We start from the raw sequence: 27,277 nt of genomic DNA, 5'->3' as shown, positions 1-27,277 counted from the left end.
ATTAATGACAGCCTATTAAAATGACAACAAGTGAAAAAAGTAGTGTAGTATTAAGTTAAATATAGGCCTTAATCCCTCCACTCCAAATGCATTATTGGTGAATATATTAGGCAAATGAATTTAACATTTGTCACTATCTTAACCATCGTAAAATATTGTATAATGCAAGAGGCAGTTTAATTGGTATTAAAATGCCCAAATATAAAATTACTTTCTTAAAAAAAATTACTTTTTAAATTTATCAAATTGATATTCTTAGCCTTCCTCTTCTGTATAGTCCATTTAGACTTTAAAGAATTAAACAGGAAATTGACTAAGTTGACTTGAACATACACAAACGTGAGCCTTTGGGACACTATTATTTGTTCATGCCACATTTTTTGTCAGGGTATTCACTATTCAGTACACCTGACTTTTTCCTAATATGCAGATAGCTTTATAAATTTTTTCCTTCTAGACAATGTACACTCCTTATAAGATACACAGACCATATCGAAGGGTCAACAAAACCATCCTATCAAGCAAGACAAAGTTCTAATTCCTTGGTGTGACCAATGTAAGGTAAAGTTCATGGTCTCTGGAGCCACAGACACCAGGTTCAAATTCTGGCTCAACTGCTCACTACTATCTTGACAGCTTGGTCAAGTTTTCACCTCACTTTCACATCTGTAAATGCAGAAAACGATAGTATCTCAGATTCATCAGCATTAAGTAAGTTATCTACTTAAAATAGTTCCTGGCACAAAATATATGTAAAAATAATGAAAATATATTATCTTCATGTTTTCTATGAACTCACACATTTTTATCGAAAATTCGACATAGTAAGACTTTTTTTCCACTGGCGTTATTTCATGTGTTGAGATTTTAATCTCTTCTCTCATTATAAAGATATATATTTATACATGTGTCTTTTCTCAGTATAATGATATGTGTATATATGTCTCTTCTCTCATTATAAAGATGCATTTTTATGTGTGAAATTTTAAAAATAATATGCATAGCAATTTGCAGTGAACATCTGTATCCATGTATGTGTGCAGATATGTTCCAATTATTCCTTTTGAGTAAATTCCTAGAAGAACTCACACTGAATTGAAAGATATATATTGAGGGCATGACCACTTCTGTTTACCTTACCAGCAAAAAAGTACTTCAATGATTTTCTTCTGTTTCTAGTTGAATAAATTAAACATGTGTTGCTTCAAGTTTATATTTCTTTAATTACCTATAAGATTAAGCATTGTTTCCTATTTAATTTTCTCTTCTTCCTATCATATTTAGATATATTTGTCTTTTACTAATTGACTTCCAGGAGATCTCTAACTCCTGTCCTCAAGTGAGCCTCCCACCTTGGCCTCCCAAAATGCTGGGATAGCAAACATTAGTCATCTTTCTTGACCTGATCTCCATTATGTAAAACATTTTTTAAGACATTGGTTACAATGATTAAATAGCTGTTTTTCAAATTCTAGTGTCTATGAGACCATTGTTTGTCTGAATAAAACTTGGAAAGATGGGAAGTTCTGAGTTTAATGTCTCCAGTAATTTCTATTCATTGTAACCCAATAAATAGCACACAACAGGTTCAGGTTGAGTCGTTCTCATCCCTGTGGTCATTATTTCCTTTGGAACCTATCTGCTTTGGTTTGGCCTCTGGTTTCCAGTCCATTGCTTCATGTCCAGACATTTGTCTTTTGGCTAACTCCTTTCTGTTGACAGTTCACTCTTCCCGTTCCTGTTTGCTTGGCTCTTAATCCTGGCAGGCTTCCTACTCTGTGGTTCACTGTACACCACTGACCATCAGCCCCTACCCTCACTGCTAACCAGGCTCCACTTCTTGGTTTTAGTTTGTTTGGAAAGGCAGGTGACTTTTGTGACTATTGCTATACAGATCAGGAAAGGGGTTCCAAGGCTGTTTAACTACTCTCAGACCCAGTACTGCCTTTGAAATATTTCTTACAGCTGAACACAAGATCTCTTGCTCTTGCTCATTAAATAGAGCCCCTATCTTTGATTCTTTCTACTAAAAAAGAACATTTCTAAGCCTGCTTGAATGGAAATATTTATGAAAACGAACATTAGCCACACAGTAAAGTGTGGCTTTTTAGAAAATCAAATCCATAAACAAATCTCACGTCAAAGTTGACTCCCTACATAACAAACTCCAACAAAAATAAATATATAGTAAATTATGCTGCTAAATCTGTAAATGTTTTGAATAATTTTAATATTCTGGAAAAACCTTTTTTCCATAATACGCATTTCGCCCACAGACTTAGAAAGTATTGCCTCTTTATATTTCTATTTAGATATAAACTATCATAGTAGCCAAAATGCCAAGTATCGGGGCTAAATAATAATGGGATAAAAGAAATAAAAATGATTGAATTTTATATTTCTACCTTTAAATACAAATGTTCCAGGAAGATAAATAAGAGATAATGTTAGAAATCTAATTGTTAATTTTTTTCCCTATGGTGTTACTGTTTAATGAAAGCACATTTGAAAAACTAAATCTTCAAAATGACCAAGCCATTTTTACTTGAAATACAAGTAGATTATTATTATTATTATTATTTTGCAATTTGGGCTGAGGCCGGGTTTGAACCCGCCACCCCTGGTATACGGGACTGGCACTCTACTGGCACTGCCCAAGATTATTTCTTTTTGTCAAATTTTGTGGAATCAATCTATATTGCCATAATTTACTAATCTTAAAAATAGCTTAGTATATATTTATGAATTTAAGAATACTAAGCAAGAGGAATAAGAAACATGACATCAATAATTTAAAGCCTTGATGGCCAGTCTATAATTCATAAATGGAAAAAAAAGCTAAGAAAGAACAGTCTCAATTTTAGGCTTGGCACCTATGCACAGTGGTTATGGCACCAGCCACATACACCGAAGTTGGCAGCCCAGGGCCAGATAAACAACAACAACTGCAACAAAAAATAGCCAGGTGTGGTGGGCACCTGTAGTCTCAGCTACTTGAGAGACCGAGGCAAAAGAATTGCTTAAACCCAAGAGTTTGAGGTTGCTGTGAGCTGTGATGCCACAGCACTCTACCAAAGGGTGACACTGTGAAACCCTGTCTAAAAAAAAAAAAAAAAGTCTCAAATTTGGTAAATTTCTACCATGTGTATTTATAAGTAAAAGTGAAAGAAGCCACAGTTGTTTTTTTGTTTGTTTGTTTTGTTTTTTATCTTTTAACTTAAAATCGCTTAGACTAGTTTCTCTGGATAAACCTGTCTTTTAAATTAAAAAAAAAAAAGAAGTACTGGTGGTTGGTTAAGTTATTCAAACTACAGAACATTTGTTCACAATTTAGACAGTCAGCTTGTTATTATGAGCTAGAGGTCTCCCTTGTCAAACACCAGTTTTGATTATGCTGCATATTCTCCTCTTTCTCTGAGGTTATCATGGGCTCTTCTGCACGACATGATGCTTTTTTCATCACATAAGATAAACTTTAGCTCACAGTAACACTCCCCATTGTCCAAGCTTTGCATTATCTGTGCCTGTACGTATTTTGACAACGAAGCTACGTAGAGAAAGTGGAATCACAGTGTTATCTTCGGCAATCAGTGCTGGGTCCTACTTGCGAGTTTCCATCTCCCTCTAGTGGCAAAGAGAAGTAAGAAGTGGGTGCTTAGGGACAATCCAGACAACGGGGCTGATGAAAGGAGGCAAGAAGCCAGGAACAGCAAGTTGAGAATAAAATCATATTCCTGAGGATTTTCCTCACTTAAAGATTTCTTTTTCTTTTTGTAAACTAATGTGATTCAGTGACACACAAAAGAGGGAAGAATTTTAAAATCTCACTACTAGTCTTGCTTCAATAAATTAAATAAGTTTTAATTCACTTAACCTGTAAGTGGCAAAACCCGGTTTTAATCCAGATAGGACTCTAGAGCCAGCGTCCTTATCCATCATTCCCAGGCTTAACAGGAATCCTGATTTGAAGATTAGGGGGAAAATAACATGGAACCTTGCTGAATTAAACATATCAATAACAAATGGGAATTTTATAAGAGTAGTAACATATTTATAAATGAATAATCAGAATTTTTGGCTGAAAATGAAAAGACCTTCAGAGATCTCCATGCATATATGGGATGCTATCTCCTTTAAAAAACAAAATAAAACGTTTGATCTTGATATCACAACTGAAATAAGTTGGAGCAGTGGGAAACCAAGACAGCAGGAGAGAGAACACTTTCTCACCCAAGGGTGTGGATGTAGAAGGGAAAGGTACTGAAAGGCCTGGAGAGTCATCAGCTATTATACAGAAATGCTTCTACATGTATAGACGATCTCTGGAAGGTTGTGCAAGAACCTGGGAAAAGGTGTTTCCCTCAGGGTGTCGACTTGACATGGGTGAGGACAAGGTGGGAGGGAAACTTACTTTTCCTTCATTCCCTTCTTTTTCGGATATTTTTCAGACTATTTAAAAAAATTAAAGAAAAAAATTAATAGCATACTCTATTAAAAAAATCTATTAAATATGTTTTTCTTCAAAGACTTTCTGGCAACTTTAATTTTTCCTAGAAAGGTGCTTATCTGTCAGGTCTACCCACCCAATCCTGCGGTCTGGATTTGATCCCCCTATGAAACACCTCTTCCCCTCCTCCTTCCCTCCAGTTCTGTCCTAGGCAGCAGGTTCAGGCTTTTGCTTTGTTATTGCACAAATGAGGAGCTCTTTTCAGGTGATGCTGAGGTGAGAGGTCAGCTTTTCACTGTGAAGTCTGAAGAGGTGGTAGGACATAAAGGAGAAATATTGTGCAACAGGGAGTTGGAGATACAGCTCGCCTTTTAGAAGAAAAGTTGGGAGAGAAGATATGTATTTACTTCAAGGTGAGAGTTGCATCTGGGATGGTGGATGAAGTTGCTGAGTGAGGAGACAGGACAGAATCTTGGTCAAGATGAAGTTTGAGTGAGAAGACAATAAAGAGCTTTGAAAAAATTTGGGAAATTCCATTATAGAAGCAGGGGTTGATCAGTCATTAACTTCTGCAGAACAGACAATAATGTGTGTGCGCATGTTTGAGTAAGCTGCTCTCTGAAGGTGTGTGTTCTGTTGAGTCCTGAGACGTGGTTCATTGAATACAGTGATTTCCAAATGCTTTCCTATTTGCAGGGAATATTACCAACCTCTTCCCATCTTTAAAGGCTTGAAAATTTGCACTTAGTAATTGTGAATACTTTACCAAACTGTTCTAAATGAATATATTGATTTTTATCCTTCTTGGGGATTATTAGAATTATGGTTTTATAGGTCAATTTCTCTAAGTGCAGTACTTTCTTAAATGAGAGGCAATTAGAAAATCTGATTAGCTGCAAAATTTTAGATGGGAATTAAGAGGAATAAGAGGGATGAAGGATTTTTTTTTTTTTTTTTTTTTTTTTTTAGGGAGGACATGTCATTTGCTGGGTATGGTGCTTTATGCTTCCCTTATGTTTTAGTTATCTTACTCTACAGATGAAGACAGTATGATCTTGGGTAAGCGACCGAATACACTGGGAAAAAAAAAAAAAAAAGTAAAAGAATCATCATTCAACCATTACCAGACTAAAAATTTGTTTTTGATGTTGTTGTTGTTGTTGCTGTTTTTGGCTGGGGTTGGGTTTGAACCCGCCACCTCCGGCATATGGGACCAGTGTCCTACACAATGCTTTCATAGGCAAGCAACGAATAGGACCTGGAATAATTCCCGTGTTCATCTCTTACTATGTAAAGTGTCAGCAGCTGATGGGGCATTAAGTAGGTTACACATTCTATGTCATTCTATACGGAGCTGGGAGTTCACCTTTCTTTCACTTCTACAAAGGCTTTCCTTCCAAGATGGGACTTGAATAGGTCTAGAAGGCAGCAACGAAAGAGAAGAGATGGTCATTCATACCATCGAGGGGTTCAGCGGAGATCGTTCCTGCTTTACCATCTATTCTGTCAAAACCAACCCTGAAATAGACTTTATAATCATTTATTCTTCACCAGTTAAATACACTCTGTTACCCACATTACTCAGTGTCTCATTCGTTGCTGGACAGTCCTCAGGGAGGTGTGGGCATTCAGGAAACAAGATGTGGAGAAACTCAGTCAAGTGGCAATTTCCCCAGAGGAAAAGTGGATGTTTTCAGAGGCTGGGCACTGGAATTTCCTTGATTTCTCCTTAATTTTAATTCTTCTTTTATATTTTTTAAATAACTCTGAAGTTTTCTACTTTCTCCTCTCCTCCTTTTTGAGGACTTTATATAAATGTATATATCTCAAACTGTAAACCAGATATTCCAATTGTTTTAATTTTCAATGTCAATGTAATCTTATATTTGTATGGTTGTGGTTTTAAAATAATTGTCTAATAATTCATATATTCTCACCTTCCTTCATGTTTTAGTTAGCAAACCATTCAGAGCTATAAAAATGTTGGCCAACATGGTCTACACGGAAATAAGACAATTTCTTAGAGCACAACTCATGCCCCACTAATTTTTGAAAGGTTTTGAGGTTTCTTATAAAGAATCATATAGAGAGGAAAAAACAGTATCAAAAAGGAGAGAAAAAATAAAAGACCTCCCATTCATATAGTTAGATCGTGTGCTCATGACTAAATTATTGTAAATTTAGTTTTGATTGTCCTAGCAGAAAACTCAAAAAGAAAATATCAATTAGTTGAGACATAATGTCCGCAATTCATTTCTTACAGGCAGCAGAATGCTACCTGGCACAGAGGATTAATCCCATTGGCCTTTGGTCTCCATAAAGATAATTTTTGTCATGTGCAAAATACTCAAGTATACATTTGTAGTAAAATGTGCCAAGGAGTTTGATAGAAGAGCTTATTATATTTAATATCTGTGTATGTCTTGATCCCAAGTACAACTCAGGCTTTATTTAAACAAAATGTGGAACATGTGTGGGAGATGAGAATTTCATGAAGTGTTACTTCACTTGTATTTCCCTTCACAATGGAACTTTTGAGAAGACTTTAGGAAAATGATCATTACTACATATTTCTTGAACAGCTTGCCTTTTGGCTCAAATTGTTCTCAGGCTATAACTGCATAAGTCTGTGCCCAATAGGGAATGGAGTTAAACATGGTAATACGTAACTCACAGTTATTTCATAACCTTGTCTAGGTAATTAAACACTTGATTTACATTAAAAATCAGATCGAAGAGAATGAACCTTGGCAATAATGGTGCACAACAACTGCCAGGACTGTGCAAATATGGGAAACAATTTATCTTGGATTTCTTTCTTGAAAATACTGATTCATTGACAGGCCAGGTTAATCCAGCCTTATTTGATTCAATAATCCTAACCAGTTCATGAATTGTCTTCTTTACTGTTTTGTTAAGACTATTACTAGAACTGCCCAATTTATTTTAGAATCTAATAAATCATTTATGTTTCAAATATATCCTTCTATGACATTGAAAACATCATTTAAGCAAATGCATAGTCTTATGAAATTGCAGCATAGGTACCAATTAATGCCTTTTAATTGAATTCATCAAGGAAACTTTTTTAACCTTATATTAGGACAGTGGTCATTTATTTAATAAGCCAAAGGTGATGAAGTTTTGTTAGTGTGAGATATTAACTGGGGCAAATAAAGATGATATTCCAAAATGTCAAAACCTCCTGCAGTGATGTGGCAAAATTGATCTCTATAGAATGACAAGACTTAATCTGAAATTCTGTTCTCAGAAATTCTTCCCTCAGCCTGTATAATATCTCTGAAAGCTCTTTAGATTTAAGAGTAAACATGGGTTAAAACTAAACTATTATTTTAAAAATAGAAATGTATGTAATAGATGAAGATTAAAAAGAAACCAAATGCCCAGAGCTGACAAGGGTGTGGAGAAAAGGCCACATACTGACTTTTTGTGGGAGTGTAAAGCATCAAGATCACCTGGAGGGCAATTAGACCGAGGAAGAGGGTCATAGACTTCAACTCAGTAACTGTGCTTCTACTTTCAGGAATTTATCCAGAACAAGTAAGAAGTTTATGTATAAATTTCTTCATTAGGGCACTTTTTTTAATAAAGAAAATTTGAAACAACCCACATACTTAGTAAAGGAGAATCGTTAAATTGCAATGAATCCATCAATGGGTTTTTATTAAATTAAGAACAATGCATTTTATATACAATAGGGTGCTCCCAAGAGTCACCAAATGTAGGTAAAATGGAAATTGTAGCTAAATATACTTTTATTTAAAAATATTTACTATATAATTTTACAAAGAGATAGTCAACATGTAGAGCATATTTTGTAAAATTTTATGATAACTATTTTGTAAATAAAGAACAAGTAGCCACAATTTCTGTATTATGGTGACTCTTGAGAAATACTATGTAAAAACACAGGAATATGTTCATGATGTGCTCTTATTGGCAGCTTAATGCTGTATCAAGGTCATGGTTTTCAAGTGGTCTATGTCTAAATCTTACTTCTGCTATCCAGTATCTGTCAGACATAGAACATAGATAAATGATCTAACCATTCCAACCCTCATTTTATCACAAATTGAGTTAAATAAATGAAACAATGCTGAGTAACCTCCCCAAACATTATAATTCTAGCAATAATGACAATGATGAGGCAACAGAGACATACACACACGTACAGAGGCTGCCAAAAATGTATATACCTTTAAAGAAAAGAAAAAAACTGTAATAAAATTGTAATAATGTATACCAAAAACAAGAGATGAATATAAGAAATGTTTGAGAATCTCTTGTAACTTCAGAAGTCAAAAGTAGCTTGAGTAATACTTTTTTTTCTTCTCTTAAAATGTGTGTACCTTTTTTTGGCATCCTCTGTGTAAAGAAAACACCTAGAAAAAGTTATCTCCAGAAACTGAGGCTAAAAGTGTTCTTCTAATATTAACATTGTCTATTGGTATTTTCTATGATTTCCAAAATGTTTTATAAGATTTAGAAAAGGAAAATAACAAAACATATGCATTTTCTAAAGGACACATTTTGGAAAAAAAGAAAGTTTGATTTATAAATCTTTTTTGGTCTTAAAATATAGTATGTAAACTGTAAATAGACTGTATGAGGGGCAATGTTTGCAGCTTATTTCATAGGGAATTTTCCCCAGGCTCTTTTCCCCCATCTCATTATAATCCCCAAAGTTCAGTTTTTATAACTGCAGATACAATTAAAAATGATAAAAAGATGCATAACCATTTCCCCACGCCTGCACATTTTAAGTATCTTATATGCCATCGCAAATGACTTAGCTTTCTGTGTATAGACTTTTCTGCATACTTTTTAAGAACTGCATTCCTTTATGAGCTTCTGAACTGTAATAATGAAAAGGTGTTTAGCTTTATTTTCACAAAGGTTATTTCAGTTATATTTTCTCTTTGCATATAGTTTGTAGTATATAATGTAAGCTTTCAATAAATACTGTTGCATCCGCACATGGCATTTCCCGTCTTTTAATTAGAAAACAACGTCATTGAGGGAGCCGGGAGAGAAGGAAGTGGGATCGGAGTGCTCCCACTCAATGGGCACAATGTTAGGGTGTATGGCACACCTCTTGGGGCAGGACACAATTTTAAGAGGGACTTTACCTAACAAATGCAAACACTGTAACCCCATTCTTTGTACATGCAATTAACATGAAACAACAAAAAACAATGTAACCTAAACATTTGTACCCTCACATTAATCTGAAATAAGTAAATATTTATAAAAAGAAAATGTTACCCAATCTAACCTCCTGTAAGTTCTCTACTTTTAATATTATTTTCTGTATTATTTCCTCTTCATTTTTATTTCTCCATCCCTTATTCCCTAAAGAAAAAATACATTCTTTCTCTTTTCTGAAGCTAACTTCTATACATACATGTTGGAATTCATTCATTACTGTTTCTTCTGGGTCCTTATCTAACAAATTAGTTCCCCTCCCTCTCCATCATTCCTTCTTTTTAAAGTGAACATGAGAATCATACATTAAAACATTAATTCTGAGAGAAATAGTCTTCATTTAGCTCATGTGCACAATTCTTATCGTACAGATACTAGAGTTACTGTATACTTGAAGTAGAGAAAGTTTGAAGAAAAAACAATTTTAAGCTCTAATATAATTGTCTTTAAATCTCTAAGACATTCTAGAGAATGAATGGACTGGAGTCTTTGACATAACAGACATAACAGTAGAGGTAATTTGGAAGAACCCTGGAAAGGTCCAAGTAGTAGAATGGATTGGAACGAGGTACCCTGCTTTGGTCAGGATAAGACAAGCAGTGGTGATTTGTGGTAGTTAAGTTTTATCAGGCAACCAGGAGCACAGAATCGGTGAAAACATTCCTCCCAGGGAAAGTATGGGATTAGGTCTTTGCCAGCCTCAGTCAGTTTTTTTTGTCAATCCCTGACCTGTTTTATGTGTATTTCTGTTTAAAGATACCTTATTTAATGTGCTGTTGATTCACTAACACTGAACTCACAGGGAACACCACTATACCTTATGCTTGAATTAAGTAGATCTAATGCACATTTTCTCCACATGGCACAATACAGCATAGGGACTCTAGACAGCACTCCATTATGTTGGGGTTGTCATAAATTGTTAGCCCAAAGAACCGTGACAATGTGAACATTTTGACAGTAAATAGTAAAACGGATACTTGTTTATAGTACAGAAGGTGAAACAAGGCAGAGTTTCACCTTGCTCAATTTTATTTGGCACCGGGGATTGGTTGACTCAATCAATAGTCTATAACAGATTGTTATTCTGAAAACCATGTTCTAATCTAATAGGTGGTTATGACAACTTCATGTTTAAAGATGTAGGATTGTTTAAAGATTGTAGGATTTACTGTACCACTTGATCTATCATGGCAGTTTTTCATACATAAACTCCCTGAGTGCTGTAAGATGGAATTAAAATAGTTACATTATAAAAACAAAAAAAAATTGTTTCTTCCTAAGTATCCCATAAAGCAAAATAGCCTTTCTCTCAACCCAAAGTATTTTTAGAATATTCAAGCAATATCATTCTAGTTTAAAGGTTAAAAAATGCATTGAGTTTGTTTTTTAAATGCAAACAAAAAATTATGGTAAATTAAGAAGTAGATAACTTATTGTTGGAGAATGCTTTAAAACATGGTAAGAATTAGTGTTATGGAGTTAAATGTCTCTGACAGCTACTTAACTAGTTTTGTTGTTTGTTTTGGCCAAGCTACTTAAACTTGGTGCTCATTGTTTTAATAATTAAAATAGGAGTAATAACAGTTGATTTGAATGAAATCATTTTGTTCCCTATTCTTTGAATTTTAGCTCCTAATTTCTCAGTACCTCACTTCAGACACTAATATCTTAGTCTTATATTTACTGTTTCATTCTTAATTCTGTTTATTCCCTTTTCCTGTGACGCCAATCATGAAAGTTCCTTTCTGTTCTAACTAGTTCAGGACTAAACCCCCAGTCCTCTCTCTTTAATTTCATTGACCAAAGTAATTAAGAGTCTTACTTCAAACCCCACCCACTTTAATTCAGACAGGAAAGTCCCTCACCAGGAAGGAATGTGTCTTTCAAGCTCTGAGCCCTCTTTTTTATTTTGTTATTTTGGGTTTTTTTTGAGACAGTTGCACTTTGTTGACCACAGTAGAGTGCCATTGCATCACAGCTCACAGCAACCTCAAACTCCTGGACTCAAGCAATTCTCTTGCCTCAGCCTCCCAAGTAGCTGGGACTACAGGTGCCCACCATAACACCCAGCTATTTTTAGAGACAGGGTCCCACTCTTGCTCAGGCTGAGCTCAGGCAATTTACCTGCCTTAGCCTCCCAGAGTGCTAGAATTACAGGCGTGAGCCACTGCACCTGCCCTTCTCTGAGCCCTTTTTCAAGCAGCTTTTCTCACAGCTTTCTTGCCAGGGATTGGAGTTTCCTATCTCTGAGATGGCTGTGAGGGCTGCTCCTGCCGTAGGTCAGTCACTCACAGGAAACACACTTAAGATCTTCCATTCTCTAAAAGCCCACTGAGTCATGTGACTCCCATATCTGCACAACTGAGAAGTTCTTGGCTGAATGCAGCAGATGGAAATGAAAATTATATGCTCTGCTAAGGCTGACTATATTACAGCTAAGTGATTTGCATTTTAACAGTGTGGGAGTCCTCATAAATTCTAAACAGAAAAGGCACAGAGTCATTACATAGGTACAGGTGCTAGTTGAGCGGATGCTAATAATTGAACCTGTCTGAGCCTCAGTCTTCATTATTGCAGCACTTGAAAGGTATCAATGACTGTCTGAACCCATATCTGCCAAGGAGTGCTGCCAAAATTGAGCGACATAATGGATATGAAAGCACTTCAAAATTAGAATGTATTTCATAAAAGCAATAATAATCGGTTACATTTATAACACCTACATTCTTTTCTTCACCTGGACCTCAAAGTTTCTATCATAATCAAAGATCTTTTCTTCAGGTTACAATGAGTCGGATTTAACCCATAAGCAGTGGTATTAGCAATTTTCAGATCTCTTCAATATGTTTTAAGTATTTACATTTAAATTGGTAACAAATAATTCTATTTTCAGTTGTTGTGTTTTCTTCTAAAAAAGCATTTGGGCACTTGTTCTGGTAGAGGTGTTGTGCAGACTTGTTGAAGGATATCAGCAAACAGAACAGTTTGTTGACCTCAGCTTTTTGCCGTCTTTGATAATTTGCACACTGCTTTTCCATAAGCCGGCCTGTCTTGTCTACATAGGCTGCACTCCAGCCATTTAAAGTTCAAAATTGCTGCAAAAAAGTAATTGATCCTCTACTTCAATATCCCTGCTGTTTCATGAGCTCTCTTACAATTTGGAGGAATCTATTTCTCACTGATGTTGAAAAACATAATAAGGTCACAGCAGGGAGGCTTTAGCTTCATTAAAGAACATTATTATAAAAATAAAATGATCGAGGGCAAATTGTTTTTGTCCTTGTGGTAGTGTTTCTACAGATCCACATTAATCTGAGCGTTTAAAGCAACAATAAACGTGTTATCTCCTCTTTATCACTCACTTCACCATGGTAGCCCCTAGTGGTAGGAGGAGACATCAATTGCTCATATTCCAGGGGATGACTTTCTCCTGAATAAAAAGGAATTCAGCCTCTCTGGAAAGGAGGGTATAGCCTGCCAATAGCGAAATTTATTTTTGCTTTTAAAATATCAGGAGAATGCTTGTGTCCAGCAAATGTAGATGCCGGCATTATTTAAAAAGTGAACGAGCAGAGAAATGAATAGAAATTTTGACCCATTGGGGCTTCCATCTATCATGGGAGCCTATACTAGAGGGATGACGCAGAAGGATTTAAGATAGAGGATCACTGATTGCTCTATTAATCTAGTTTAACTGATACTGAAATCTGACAGAGCAAATTACAAACTGCAGGCAGTAAGGCTTATCAATTCATTACGACTTTCAAGGCTCTCCCTCGCTTTCCTTTGCCTTCAGCGCCTGGCAAAAGACAGCCTTTTACAGTTCAATTTCTCAGTTTATTTTTGACTGCTTTTAATTAAATTTGATGGCCTGGTTCTCCACTACTGAAGTTATTGAAGTTGCAAAGCACTTTGCTGTTATGATGATAGCTCCCTTGATGTCTGTTCATTATTAACTGCTTTTCAAAAGTGCTGCTCTCGACTCTCATTTTATAAATATTTAAATAACTGAAAATTTCTATATCATAAATATCTGGGCATAGATATTTATGATCTGTGGACGAGAGGGATTCTGTTGCCTGTTTAACAGGTTATACTTGGTAAAATATAAGTCCATTTCTTTAATGATATATTTTGTGATATTGTGTCCTAATTCATCCCAAACACGAATTTTCACAAAAATAGCGGCACTATCTCAAAATAAGTGATCAACGATTTAAGAATTTATGACATTCTCCCATATAATTTTAATAAAAAATCTTAGAAAGTAGAATGAGGATTTTCTTCATATAGATAAATAAAATACTGAAATTAAACTGGACATTTTAAAAAGTTATCATTCTTGTTCTTAACATGGAATGGAATGTGCTAATAAGAAAGAACTAATTATAACATACTTTCACTGCTCAGGAAAAAACTAAAAGCCTTACTATTAAAAAAAAAAAGCCTGTTGAATTGAATACAGGTATTTATTTCTTCTTCCCCAAACTTCATACAAGTGTCAGCAATTTTATTTTTCTCCAATAAGCTTATGGGGCCCCGAGATGTCAGGAGCAGACACTGTGTCAGGCACTGTTCTTACTCATTTAGATCCATAACATTCCTATGTTATCCGTGTTTAATGGATGAAGAAGTGGAGATGCAGAAACAGTGAAGTAAATTGCTGGTCATCTCATATTCAAGTTACAAAGCTGGGCTTCCAATCTAGTCTGGTGTCAGTATCCTACCCTTAAGCTCGGTGCTGCAAATCAGACTGGAGGACAGGAGCAAATATAGATATGGCAGAGCTGAGAAAGTACCGTCCATGCACACAGTGTGGACTTCCCACAAATGTCAGCAAGTCACCCCCAGAAGCCCTGAGTAGCCCATCACTTGGAAATACTGATTGCTTTGGAAGGCAGGGTTGAAGTGTAATTCTGAAAAGGGAAAAATTTATAAAGTTCGAAAGTAAGTGTTCTGTCTTCCCCACCAGCTGGTAATTACCTCTCCATGACCCATCACCTCCCTTCCTTATATCCCTGGAATTCTAAGTATACTGGTCTGTGGAGAAATTAAACTTAGCAAATTTTTATCTTTTTGCAGAGTTGTTATCAGAAGTTGACATAATCAAGGCACCTACAAGCTCCTTCCCCTACTTGGTTTCCAGAATGCCCCAGCTCCTACCCTAAAACTCTAAAACATAAGTGGAGGGCCAAAGATCATTATTCATCTTAGCTAAATGTCAATATGCGTAGCTGAGATCTAAAAAAAGGATTGAGATAAAACAGAGATAATTGAAAATAAAGAACACGGGAAAAAGATCACCAATAGTGAAGTGAGAAAAGATGTGTAATGGAAGACAAAAAAAAAGGCTATAAAAACAGACAATCAACCAAAAACGTAAAGCATAAATAAAGTTTAAAACCAGAAGAACAGGATACAAAACACAAATGAAAACATACCAGTAAGTAACGGGGACTCTATTCGGAAAAAAACGACACTGTCACACAAGGCAAGGAAGTGTTCCAGATCCAAGGGGACCAAAGAGATGAAGCAACTGATTGCGATACACAGTGCTAGACGGGGCCCCTGCCGAAGAGAAATAACACTACAAAGAAGGACTCGATTGATCAAATCAGACAACTGAATACTAGCAGTAGATTGCATCCAAGTATGGCACCAATGTTACATTTGGATTTGATACAATACTGCAGTAATGTAAGATACTATGCTTATCCTTAGAAAACATACATTGAGGTATTTAGAGATGAAGAGACATGATAGATCTAACTTACTGACAAATGGCTAAGAAAAAAGCGTAGACAGATGATAGACAGCATGCATGTATATATGTTTGCAGAAAAACTAAATGGGGCAAATGTGAGCTATAGGTGATCTGGGTAAAAGATCTGGGTAGTGAGATGTGCATTATACATATTTTCTGCCATGACTTTTCTCTAATATTCCTTAAAGTTTTTAAAAATTAACAGAAAGGTAGAATATGACAATCAGGAAAATATCCTCAAGGTAGAAGATAATAATCAAGAAAATACATGAAAAAAAAGGAAAATAGTAAAAGACAGCAAGAGACAAGCAATACAGAAAGATCAGCGGCTGACTAATAACTAAAATATCTGTGACTTTCTGGTTTCCAGAATACCCCAGCTCCTACCCTAAAACTCTACTCTAAGATATAAATGGAGGGCCAAAGATCAGACTGCCTACATTTGGAGCCCAGCTTTATCACTTATGAATAAAACATTTGTGACTCTTAAAGAGAGGAAACAATAAAATGATAGAAGAAAATTTCTTGGCAAAAAAAAAAGAACTTAAAATGAAATTAGTTCCACATTTCAGGAGTTCTAAAAAGTTTCCTAGAAAGGAAAAAAAAAATGGCCTAAAAAGTAAAACAGGTCATCTACAAATGAAAAAGGAGTCAGGCTAGAATTAGAGTGATGCTTTCGTAATTGTGAGGAAGAATAATCTTCAAATTATGTCCAAGAACATGCTCAAATAAATGTCAATCGACAAGAGGGTGGAGGTAAGTTCTTTGGAGACAAGCAGGGATCTAAAATGTATTTCTCAAAAAAGGGGTGGGGGATGAGCTCGGGCATCATTCATAAAACATGTAGAGTTGTCCAAGGACATGTGCAATGTTTCTCCTGTTTGAGGGAGAAAATGGTGGTAGCAATGGCTTTTATCGCTTTCCTGGAATTAAGGCTTCATTCTAAATTGAAAATTGGAGATAAAAGTAAAATCTTAAATGAAAAAATAATTTAAAAATGCATTTCTCATGTACCGCATTCTTAGGAAACTGGTAGAAGTTGTCCTTCTGCAAAACTGAGGGATTAAACCAAGGAAAAAGAAGTGCAGTCCAGGAATAAGAAATCCAACAGAGAAAAGAAGATCCAGGGAGGCTTATAGAGCAGGCATCTCCTGGGATGGAAAGACAAAAGCTGGAAGAGTGAGATCTCAACACTGTTAATGGAAATGAAATATTATAGTTATGCTTTTGAAACATAAAGTAATCATTAATAATCTTAGGAAGCTCAGGAAAAACTTAGATCATATGCTAAAAACTATAAGCCTAGAGATCAATATTTACACAGCCATATTAATGTAACTGCTGAATATTAACTTCACCAAAACAATTGATTGAACACATTGAGAGAATAGTGGGGAAGAAGTCCCATAATCAGTGTGCCTGTCCTAATTCCTATGTTGGTATCGTGACAGGAAGCTAGGTAATGTTTAAAATTGATACATCAAGAATATAAGCATTTAAGTTAAAATGAATTAATACAATTACCAAAAGAACCCGATTAAAGATCTGAGCTTTGTTTTCTCTATCAAATGGAACCATAGCATAGAGAGGGGTGGAGCTAATGCAGTAATTATGTTGCTGTTATTATAAACCTCTCAATATTAGATCATAACTCCTACTTATAAAAATAAAATTAATCTTAAAAGTTAGAACAATTCATCTTGCTATACATTTCCTAAAGCCATTACCAAAATAAACTGATAATCATACAGGATATTCCTGGTCTGAGATCTATGTGTGGGAACGTTTAGAAGAAAGCACAGTTCAGTGTTACATGGAGAATGTTTTTGAGAGGAAAAAATTTCCTATCAAACGGAGTTTCTAAAAGAGCCCAGAAGATATTTTCATTGCCACATGTCAAGCCCTTAAAAACTCAATATGAAGAAAATATCATTTTTTGATAACAATTACCGGATAGTGCTTTTCTCTCAGAAGAAAAGCTGTGATGACACTGGGATGAAGGAGAGAGGGACAACCGTAGATGTGGGACACAAATGAGATTCTCAGTAGATAACATTTTAGTTGTCCAAGCCAAAAATAATTGAGTTTTAAAAGATATATGGGCAGGCTCGGCGCCTATAGCTCAACCGGCTGAGGCGCCAGCCACGTACACCTAAGGTGGCGGGTTCGAGTCCCCAGCCCGGACCCGCCAAACAACAATGACGGCTGCAACCAAAAAATAGCCGGGCGTTGTGGCGGGCGCCTGTGGTCCCAGCTACTTGGGAGGCAGAGGCAGGAGACTCGCTTGAGCCCAGGAGATGGAGGTTTCTGTGAGCTGTAATGCCACGGCACTCTGCCCAGGGGGACAGCTTGAGGCTCTGTCTCAAAAAAAAAAAAAAGATATATGGGCAGAAAAAAAAAAAATGAAGGAGGCTGTGAAAGAAAACTCAGGACATGGAAAACTGTTTTACTTCAATAAATGAATGTCGAATGAATAGGACAGGGGAGAGGGCCCAGAGGAAGACGATACAGACGCCAGGATTTAAGACTTTGATGAATGTGAAGATAAATACAAAAAATTATAAGCCTCAAAGATATAGGACTCATTCGTGACTAAAATGATAGTTAAAAACTGAAGTCAAGATTTCTAACTAGTAATGAAAAAATTTCAAGCACAATTTTAGTAGAGAATCACTGACACAGGTGCTTCCAGAAGGCAAATCTATGGGTTTCCCACTAGACTTTGGTTAGAAAGAGAAAGGTTTGGGAATATTTCTCTGTACGTTACCATCAAGTCTCTATTTTTACCTCATCATTCTCTGTACGTTACCATCAAGTCTCTATTTTTACCTCATCATTCTCTGTACGTTACCATAAAGTCTCTATTTTTACCTCATCAGCTTTATGCCATCATTGATTTGAAGTCTGTTTACTACACATGGAAAAAAGCAAGATCAGTTTTAATAATTACAGAGACTGTTTTGTAACCTTGAAAATAGTTTGCTGTGAATCAAATATTGTAGGAAAAAGTATTTATGCATTTAAGTTTTGTGTTTTATATGCCTTAGGAGGTTAATTGTTTTTGTGATTTGCTATGGTATTTAAGCACTGGCAGAAACTTTGTAGATTCAGTAATAACTATTACATACTTAATGGGCATAAAATATTGAGTATTTCTATATTAAGTTAGAAGACATATTTAAAAGCATGTCTACTTTTGATGTTATGGGGGGGGTCTGACGCATTATAAACCGCACAGATCGCTGGAGGAGGATCAAATAAGAACAAACTCCTCAGGATAAAATCTAAGACCCACTGAATGTAACCTCTGTCCTTTCTTTCAGCATTATCTTTCATTACGACCTTTCTGTTTTTAACAAAAAGAATTACTGCATCCTCCACATTTGAGCACATTGCGTATTATTCCCCCATATACATGCCGTTCCCAGCTCCCACATCTGCCCTGTTGGATTTATATCAAATTCAACTTCCTTGGAGAAGCCAAGCTCAGTCGCTTTAGTACAAGGTACAAGTCATCTGTCTTCTAAAAGACAAGCAGCATTTGATCTCCACTTATCCTTCAGCGCCTAACACTTACATAGTTATTTAGATGTGAATGTATAACATATTCTTTAGTAGTATCTAATTACTGTATCTCCTATGGGGGATATCATCCACCATAACTCACTTGAGGGCAGAAATATTTTATTAATATCTGCATCTCCCTGTTCTACCTAGAAAATGCTCAATATTTCTTTTTTAATTAATTTTTGGTAGGCATCATTGAATGAGAGTCGGGTTCATTCTTTCAGCCCTAGATCATTTCCACGTTATTTGCATTTTCTTGAGAGTATATGAAGAAAGGACACATTGAAAAGCCCACTTAAGAGGTCTGGGCAGTAGTCACTTCATTCACCTAGATTTTCCTACATACTGTTGGAGCTATACGTGGTTTAAGTGCAACCAACATGAGACCCATTTTGATTTATTCTGGGCATATGACCTTGAATGACAGATAGAACTTTGTTCATATGAAGTAACGTTCATTTTCTCATAATTTCCAACATTTGACCACACTTTAAAAAATATTCATATTATAGGTTTTTAGCAAATATAATTTCAACTGTTAAAATTTGACATTACTTCACTTACTGGCAATATTAGATAACTTTTGTTGCTGCAGGATGTTAGCTGCAGATTAAATTTCAGGTCATTGTTATTAATATGATGTGGTTGTTATTAATTTCCAGATCAATGAATCAATGCTATCTTAATATTCTGTGTCTTTAATTTCCATACCACATTTATTTTGTGAGAGAATTTAATAAAAGGAAGTTGCTTCACGTTGCCAAGCTTATTATCTTGGTTTTGGCCCATAGCTTACTTAACTCCATTTTTTAACAAAAGACAGAACCTTATAAACTATTGAACCTTACTGATCTGATGGGCAAGCTACATACTTTAAAGTGAAAAGAAGGAAACTTTCCCTGCAAATATCTACTTGACAATCCCTTATACACAGTAAAGAGACGTTCCACTACAAGAATGACAACAAAGACATACAAAGCTACAAAGTAGAAAAAAAATGAAGAACTCGGAAACATTTCTTACTATTAACATTATTAGAATTGATATTAGCTGAATATTTTTAATTCGTAAATTTGGCTGGTGGTAGCTGACCTCATATCAAGTGGAAGAAAAAGAAAGGAAAACAAAAAGTTAATTTAGGATCTAATTTGATAGAAGTCATCGGTCTCTCCACACACACAAATTTCATTTTATGAGCCAATTTATTTCTTGATTTTTTTAGTTTCTCTAAACTTAATCCTTTGTCTAATCTTCTTGTTTGGCAATATCAACCTGTGACCATACCTATAAAATGCTTGAACATTTATAAAAGACTTTATAAAAGACTTCCACAAACGTATATGTTGACTTACAGAATGGGCACACTTTAAAACGGATGAGTGATTGAACCCTCCCAGGCTTAAAGGAACTGCCTTCCGGGTCTTGTCACTGAGTCAGGAACAGCAGATAGATTTAAGCCCAGGTCGGCCAAGACAATCTCTGTCTCCCGTGCCTATTTTGTATGTTGCCAAATCTAAACTATGATTATACTCACATCTTCCATTTTTCTCTTTTTATTTAATTAGCTCCAACATTTATGAAGTGTACGTTGGGGAGGAGTATAAAAAAAAGAGAATGATAAAGAATCACCAACAGTAAATTCACTAATGACACAAAGGAAAGGAAAAAAAAAAAGTCAAAATGTTTATAATTGACAAAGTTGCCCGTTTTGTCCATTAAGGATAATTCAGGCCTATTGAGTCACCTGGGCGGTCCCTTCCCTACTCCCTTCCTCATCAGTATCTGCTTTTTTTTTTGAACTATTATCTCGACTTTTCCAAACTCTCATTTACATAAAATACAAAAGCTTTATATTTTCATTAGAAAAACTTTACGTAGGTATACTCATTCTCTGCTTTGATATGAACACAGGATTTCACTGTATTTTTGTAATATAATCCTTCTATACAATACCACCTTGCTCTTCTCTATCCTAGTTTTTCTCATGAAAAAATTTCAATGACTTAAATTTCAAAATTAAATATTTTTCCAGAGTAAAGAAAAATGTCAGTCACAAACACAGTTAATTAGAAATAAAAAAACAGGAAGAGAAAAATGCAATAAAAATCATTTCATCTTACTGATCTATCTCTTTGTCTCTCTACATAAAATGTTATCCTAGGACAATATTTTGAACCTGCTTTTTTAAAATTAAAAAAAAATTTCTTTCACAAGTATACTTCTGAAGTATGTGTTTTGATAGTTCTATAGAATTTCACTACTTGAAAAAATAATCTTTTTCATGAACTCTATAAGGTAACATCTTGGGGCTATTTAAAATTTTCACTGCTATTAAAAAGACTGTAAGAACCACCATTTAAAATCCCTTCAGACAGCTCCCATTATTTTCTCACATTGTGTCACCAGATATAAAATTGCTGTGGAGGAGGAATTGTTAGGGCATTTGATAAATAGACCAACTACTAATGCACATCCCTTGAATTTTTCTATAGCACTTGCCTTAGCGGTCTTGATTAGTGGTTTATCTTCTTTACTAGTCCTTGAAAGGCAGAGATTTTTTTTGTGAATTACACAAGACATGTGTGTAATCCTTATAATGTATAAAAAAATTTAAAATTAACTTGTATAATATATATATCCCATTCCCTGAACTAATAACTTGTTACTCTATTTAGCTTACAAAAGTTCCATAGTAATGTCTCTACATGACATGTTAAATATATTCTCGCTGTGGACTCTGGAAGGTACAGACTCAGGGAGGATCATAATTGGAATTGGTGTCAGTGATCTTACCTCTTATAACTTTAAGACCAGAAATCAACGAGTCCTTTGAGTTACAGGACTGCCATAATCGCTTGACTCTGAAAGTGATAAAATTCAGGGCCCTCAAGGCTAACTCAGCCCATCAGGACCTGCCATTAATAAGGCACCGAGCAATGTGCCAGTCAAAATCCCGGATGATAACTCCGGTCTCCCTCGCTTGATCACTATTAGAAATATTCTCTCCCGCCCCCCGCCATGAAGCTTTGTCTTTTATTCTACTCAGGCATTCTAACCTGTAGTTCAGAAGAAAATCTAGTCATGGTTACCATTCTATAACTTGAAGTTAAGAGGGCGAACACCAGGATATGCATTGACTTTCAAGACAGTTTAGAATTTTAAAGCTTTTCTCTTTTAAAGAAGCGCTGTGCCCTAGTATTGTGGAAAGGTAAAAGGGTTGCTGCAGTCAGGAATTGTGAATTCTGTGGCTACATTCAGAAAGATGCACACATCGTGTCCTGGAGAACCAGTCACTGTGGTTATAAGGACCCACCTGGAGCCGAAGCCCATCACTCCCCTCATCACTGGTGCCAACATGCCGTCGGTCAGACACTGGTAACCGAATGCCACGGGCCAGAAACTGCTTGCCTTTTATTCCTACCTGGAACGAAGCATAGTGTCAGTCATACTTTTTCGTGTTCCTTGAAGCATAATAAGATATTCATTATGTTATCTTTTCCTGTCACATTAGATACTCATTTATCAGAACTCACAACACAAAGGGAAAAAGTGTCAGCTCTTCACCTCTGTAATTTACACCTCAGTGATTAATACAGCACCTGTGTAAGTCAAAGGGGCCATCTATATTTTATATCCCATAAAATGCTCCTTATACATGGTTATTTATTATTTGAGAACAATCATTCCTATCCATGTGGCTCAAGTAATTGATGTGTTAATTTAGGAAGCCATTTTCTACACATTGCCCTTGGAGACTGTAAATCAAAATGCATTTTTAAATCCAAGAAACTAATGTTGAAAATATTTCATTTTTTTAGCCATGAAAAGGAATCGCAGTAGGAAACAGAATTTGATGATGAGTTTCCATTAGTTCCTATGCTTGTGCTGTTTTATATTCCTCAACTAGTAAAACCCTGGTGAATAGCTGATGCCTCTGCAGACACACCAAGGGTTGCTGCTATGGAGCTTACGGGCAAAACAGTTTGACCACAAGATGAAATCACAGGCTTGGCCAAAATCTGTGAGCTGGGCCACCACTTGTTTGGATGGTGCCAGGCAGGATTTTTTTACTGCCCATGAATAAAGCCATTTGACTTACGATGCTTAGTCTTGAGCCAGTCTGCTATAAAGCTGGGTGGCTTAAAATGCTTAGCTCAACGTACAGCAGATGCAGTGACAGATCAGTCTTGCAGACTGTCCCACATTTGCCTTTCCCCCCTCTTCAGGATTTGGAGTTGGGCTCTGAACTGGATCTCCTGATAGAGCTCGTTACAGCCTTCCTTTAGAATTCACATCTCTCTTGTAACATTCTGGATTATACTTGACTTCCCTTCATTCCTTCTGCTACTGCCACAATAGACTTTAATCAGACCTCACTTAGATAATAACTTCTTGAACATAAATCTAGTACCAACTAAAAACAAATGGCACTCCCAAATTAGGAAAATTTGAGGAGGGCTTAATAAAGACCTATTTACAATCCTGCAGCTCCTGTATGTAAGGAAACAGGAGGTGCGATGGAGTGGGTACCACCCCTAGGCTTCTAGGGATGAGAACAACAAGCAGTTACTGCCATCTAGAAGGAGTCAGAATAGAGAGAGTGTGCTGGAGAGGAGCAGTGACGTTTTTGAGTCACAGGCAGCATGAGACGATAGGTAGCACCGAGGGAGCCTGCTTCGACCTAAGACACAGAAAGTAGTTTACAGGATGTGTTCCTCTCTTCCCTGCCTTTCTCTTTATTTCTCATCCAGTGACATCATAGCTATTGGTGTCTGTGTGTTCTTGCAAGATTTCCTTCTGTAAATACAAAATGTGTATATATATTTTTCTCACTTTTCTTTTAAAAGTATTACATGCTTTTTCCACTATCATGTAATTGCATTTTTTATTTAAATTAGAAGGGTTTATCTCACCAAATAAAGAGCATCTCCATCATCCTCATTATTTTTAGCTTCATGTCTATTGTTTTAATATAACAGGATTCATTTAAACAGAAGTCCCCCCACTTTGATCTATTTTTTGTTTTTTTAAGACAGGGTCTTGCTCTGTCACTTGGCTAGAGTGCAGTGGTGCCTCTCTGCGACCTCAAACTCCTGGGCTCAAGTTATCCTCTTGCCTCAGCCTCCCAAGTAGCTGAAAATGCAGGTAGGAGCCAAGATGCCCAGCTAGATTTTCAATTTTTCAATTGTGTGTGTGTGTGAGTTTATAGAAATGGGGTCTCGCTTGTGCTCAGCCTACTCTCAAACTCCTGGCCTCAAGTGATCCTCCTGTTGGGGCCTTTCAAAGTGCTAGGACTACAGGTGTGAACTATTGGGCCTAGTCCACAAATTCATTTTTTAAAAAATCATTTGCTATTATTAAAGAGATAATAATTGTATATGCATAAATTGGTACCTAAGAGACACACACATAGGATACATTCTTACACGTATGTGTAGGGAGATCATAATTTTTAGATACAGTACCTAAATTTTCGTCCTTGAAAACCAAACCAACCTGTGCTCTCACCAGCAATCTATGAGACTGCTTGGGTGGACAGACACCTATCCAAGTTTTTGAAAACTTGATTAAAAAATTTTATTATTTCAATGTCAGTTTTTAGCATTTTTAAAAATTGCGAGGTAGGCTGAACTTTTTTTTTTTTAGAGAAACAGTCTCACTTTGTCACCCTCAGTAGAGTGCTGTGGCATGACAGCTCACAGCAACCTCCAGCTCTTGGGCTTAGGCGATTCTCTTGCCTCAGCGTCCCTAGTGGCTGGGACTACAGGCACCCGCCACCACGCCTGGCTGCTTTTTGTTGCAGTTTGGCTGGGCCTGAGTTTGAATCAGTCACCCTCAGTATATGGGGCCAGCGCCCTACTCACTGAGCCACAGGCGCCACTCAGCTGAACATTTTTGATAACATTTAAGGGATATTTGTCTATTTTTTTCTGTGAATTGTTAATATCCTTTTTATTTTTTAATAGGCATTTTTTAAGTCCTAGTGACACTTATAGCATTCTTCATTTTCCTATGTATTTTTAAAATGAAGCAAAGCCATTAACTACAGCAGCAAAATATTTCTGTATGTTCTGAGGGGATTCTTTTTTAAGCTTTTGTCCCCAAGCATCTTTATTTGCAATCCCTTTCAGGAAAGCTGATCATCACAAAGAGGTATCACAGTGCCCTCTGGTGGCATCTTTCTCTATTGCATCTTCCTTTTATGAACTCTTCTGGGAGCCCCCGCAGGTGGATACAGCTTATTAATAGAGTGTTGCTTACCCTCTAAGCCTCTCAAGTATCCTGGACTCTGAGACAACATGGAAAGACAACTACCTCAAAATTGAAGACATATTAGAACTACTGCAACCATTAAGGAACCATATTATTGCCTGGAACTTGTTGGGCGTTCCCATAGGTAGAACTTATGTCCTTATAGTTGCTTTAAAAAACGGCCTTGAAATGTTTTGGCAGTGAGCTACTGTACAAGCTTGTCTTAGCAGTCAGGCTTTGATTCATTCTCCATGGCATAGTTGTAAAATTAAAAGATCTATCATAAATCTCTGGAATACTAACTATTACATATATCACAAATTCAAGTCAGTCAGATGCCTAGAAATCTCATTCCACAAATATTACATGTTTGCAGTACTATGGATAGTATTCTCAGTGTCCGTGTGTATTCTTTTTCATTGAACATAATAGACACAAACCTCTGTCTTCATAGTTCATATCTTCTAGTTGGAGGAGACAGACAATAATTAGTAATAGTAATCTATTACTTATAGATGAGGAATCTATAGGTAGTCTATATTAGAAGATATGGGTTTTTGACTATAAAGAGTACATATTTTAATTTTAAATAGAAAAAATACAGCTTTACTAGAAAGTAACATCTTAAGGAGTTGCAGGAGGTACAGGAATTGATTATGCAATTCTCAGGAAGTGGAAACAGTCCTAAGTGTACAGTGTACTTGGTAAATGCAGTTTTAAACACCTCAAAACCCTCGTTTCTGGCTTAGAGGTCCTTTCTCCTAGCTGCTGGGATTGCTGCCACCAGTCTCAGCTCTCATCTCACTCTGGAAATTTCCCTTAACTGGCCATGCTGTGTCATTAAGGTCTTACACCAGGGTAGCCTGCACCCAATGCCTGGTGACTACAAAGCAGAAATGCCTGGTCTGTTAGGATTGCGACTGAAGGGCTTCGTAGTGTCAGCTGAGGTCTTTGCTGGATTGCATCGTAGCCCATTTTCTGTTTGCCCAGTCCTGCTTTGTCCTCTTCTCTTTCACACACATTGATTCCCACAACGCTCCTTATAAACTTACAGTGTGCTAATCCGTGTCTCAGTCAAATAATTTGAGGGACAGCAAGGTAGCCACTGTGCAGCTGACAACTGCATACACCAGTCTCCATTCATTCTTTCTAAATTTGGAGAGCATATACTATATGGTAGCCCAAATGTTGTTGCTTAAAATACAGCAGTGAAGATAAAATGCACTCAATTCCCTATCCATATGGAGGCTTTTATTATAGAGAAGAAGACAAAAACAAATAAAATTAATAAAATACATTATATATAATGCAGCAAGAGATGCTAAGGAGAAAAAGCAGCCAAGGGGTATAAAGTAAGAAGTGGAGAAAAGATACTTACTGCAACAATAAAGAGGTGAATGTGACTTGTGTCAGAGCAGAAGCGGAGGAGGTGGTGAGAAGTAACTACCATATGAACTAAGGTAAAGACAACAGGATTTCCAGACACATTTGATGGGGGTTATTAGAGAGAGATAAAGCAAAACTCTGGGGTTCTGGAGCTGAGAAACAGGAAAAGTAGTTATAATTTGCTCAGATAAAGACTGTGCAGACAGTGGCTTAGGAACAGTTATTAAGAGATGCATTGTGGAGATGTCAATTTTAAGATGCCAATTTGGCAATCAGATGAATATATCAAACACGGAGCTGGGTAAAGAAATCTGAGATTTGGGGAAAACAAATATCCCTTCAAGAGTAAATCTTAAAGTCATTGGAATATAAGTGGTATTAAAGCACTGAGATCATATGAGAGTACCCAGATGATTAGGAAAGTGACCTAAAACCTAAAAACACGTTTGTAAATAGTCAAAAAGAACTATTAGTGTAACTTAAAAATAATATCAACTGAATGATAGCAATACTACATATTTGAACTTGAAGACTTCTGGATCCTTACACCTGTCAGGATCCACTTTCATAGGCTGTGTACCACTTATAGTGGAGTAATTAAAAATTCTGCTGTGCATACACAAGTCACTATC

At 36.2% G+C, this 27,277-nt stretch overlaps 1 protein-coding gene across 13 annotated transcripts in view; it reads right to left on the bottom strand.

Moving 5' to 3' along the window:
- Window positions 1-27,277, bottom strand: part of PTPRD (protein tyrosine phosphatase, receptor type D) — a 2,156,277-nt gene that overhangs the window by 1,483,776 nt on the left and 645,224 nt on the right. For 12 of the 13 annotated variants that reach the window (XM_023508432.1, XM_023508444.1, XM_012813956.2 and 9 more), the window contains one exon: window positions 22,321-22,428. The gene's annotated coding sequence lies outside the window, so the exon portion shown is untranslated. The remainder of the gene's footprint in view (window positions 1-22,320; window positions 22,429-27,277) is intronic. The other variant, XM_023508434.1, reaches the window with a different exon arrangement.

The sequence above is a fragment of the Otolemur garnettii genome, unplaced genomic scaffold (genome assembly GCF_000181295.1).
Source record: "Otolemur garnettii isolate 467f Iridium unplaced genomic scaffold, OtoGar3 scaffold00006, whole genome shotgun sequence".
In the NCBI taxonomy this organism is placed as follows: Eukaryota; Metazoa; Chordata; class Mammalia; order Primates; family Galagidae; genus Otolemur; species Otolemur garnettii.
Note: the sequence above shows the minus strand (reverse complement) of the source record. Positions and strands in the feature narration are given on the sequence as shown.